We start from the raw sequence: 2220 nt of genomic DNA, 5'->3' as shown, positions 1-2220 counted from the left end.
ATTTATTAATCACGCTTTATTGCCTGCGTTGATCACACCATTTTTCTATTATGTGTTCATCCTTAATGCAGAACCTGGGTGCTCTTCTGTTGCATATGGTGCTTCCAGATTTAAAAAAAGAGGAACCGGCCGATTATACCTTACGCATACGTCTCTCTCCCGCATGCTCTGTGCTTCCCTATGAACCAATTAAAAAAAAAGATAGAGTGGAAAAGCTTACTTGCTTCTGTAAGTGGGGAAAGGTGTAGAGTCTAGCACTGCCAGCCTGTATAACAAAACACACAATCAGAATAGCGACAGAGAGAGGCTAACCTTACAGAGATAGCGAAGAGAGAGGCAAGCCTTGCAGCAGTACCAGTCAAACACATGCGTCATCGTCCAACACACACACACACACACACACACACAGAGAGAGAGAGAGAGAGAGAAGTAATCCCCAGCAGTAGCGAGCCGTTCGAATGGTAGAGGAGATGCATGTTTGAATGGTAAAGGAGACACAGTCAAGCAAATTTGGATCGAGAAGGATGACGGCCTTTGCAACGCGGTCTAGAGAGGGAGAGTGGCAGCGATGAAGACGGATTAAGGAACTTCAATGTTCTGTGCAAACGGCTTGCATGGAAGTTTCTCTGCAAATGGCCTACATGCAAGGAAGGAGGGTGGTGGCTGGCAGACGGATGTAGGTGGTGGAGCCTAAGGTGCATGGACGTGCACAGCGCCAGGTGGAGCCCAATTACTCTAAAAATAAGACATGTGGCAGCAAAGAAGGAGCCCATTTATATATATATATATATATATATATATATATATATATATAGATATATAGATATAGATGCTTCCCAACGAACCAAAAAAAAATGGTAGAGTGCAATATCTTTAAAATTAAAAATAAAAAAATGGTAAGAGTGCAATATCCTACCTGTAAGTGTGTAGAGTCTAGTGTTGTCAGCTTGCACAACAACAAAACACACAGTTAGAATATATAGAGAGAGAGAGAGGTAGAGAGAGAGAGAGAGAGAGGCTAACCTTGGAGAGATAGCAAAGAGAGAGACCAACCTTGCAGTAGTACCTGTCAAACACATGTGTCAGTGTCCAAGAGACAGAGAAGGCAAACCTTACAAAAATGGCAAGAGAGAGAGGAAGGGAGCAATACCTGTAGGTCAAACACGATACCAACGTTAGGAAGCAAGAGAGAGAGAGAGAGAAGTAACCCACAACAGTAGCAAGGGTTATACATAGATGCCACCAGTCCCACTTTACGGATGAAAGGCTGACTCTTTGACACTCTAGTCACACTAACACTGATGCACGCAGCCCCCCCAACAATATCCTTGATAGATTTATAGCAACTGAAGAGGCAAAGAATACTCATGCTATTATGCGCCTAATCCACAATAAATCATCTCTACCACAAATATTGAACTTCCAGATCACCCATGGTTTTGGGGGCACTCTTCCAAGCTATGACATACAATTAGAGGGCATGGCTCTGTACTCACGTGGTTTACAACACAGATGGATAGACCACCACCCCTCCAATACGATCGATCCACTCGCCCCCTCACTAGTTTATCAATTGATCAAGAGGAATTGTATGCTCCACCTTGACCTACTTTAGTGGCACATTAGGGATACCTAGATCAGCCCACCTCACAAAGATGAAATTCCACCATGATACATTTCTAAAACTCACAGAGGACAGTTTCATCAAGAGGACAAAATACATGGACATAATCATGTCCCATGCCGTGTTATAGAAGAAACAAAAACAAGCAGTAGCTATGATCCAAGCTGGATCAAACACAGGCCTTTGCTCAAGTGGGATCAAGCGAGCGTTGGCGCAGAAAACAAAGAAGAAATAAAAACCCGTGCGCGGAGTCTTGTGAGGCATCGCAGGCAACTGGATGGAAGAAGCATCCTGGCAATGTTTGGAGAGGCTCACCCTGCTTTTTGTTCCTTCCACTATAGACCTTATACACATCTTTCACAAGGTGGGATGCTCCCTCAGCCCTCTCCCTCTGTTGAACATTTTACACACAACTTGTGTACATGTAATATAAGGTAGGTAGCCGATTCCACGCGCTGCATTTGCATGCCTTTGAATCACACAAATTTTTGGGAAATTGCCTAGAAGACGTTTGGCAAGTTAGTATATCCAAATGACGTTCATGGAACTCTCTTCTCATAGGTTATATCCATTTTGGATACATTTTAGTGGAAGTA

This window comes from Cibotium barometz, chromosome 29 (genome assembly GCF_041138505.1).
Source record: "Cibotium barometz isolate CiBa-2024 chromosome 29, ASM4113850v1, whole genome shotgun sequence".
NCBI classification, from domain to species: domain Eukaryota; kingdom Viridiplantae; phylum Streptophyta; class Polypodiopsida; order Cyatheales; family Cibotiaceae; genus Cibotium; species Cibotium barometz.
Note: the sequence above shows the minus strand (reverse complement) of the source record.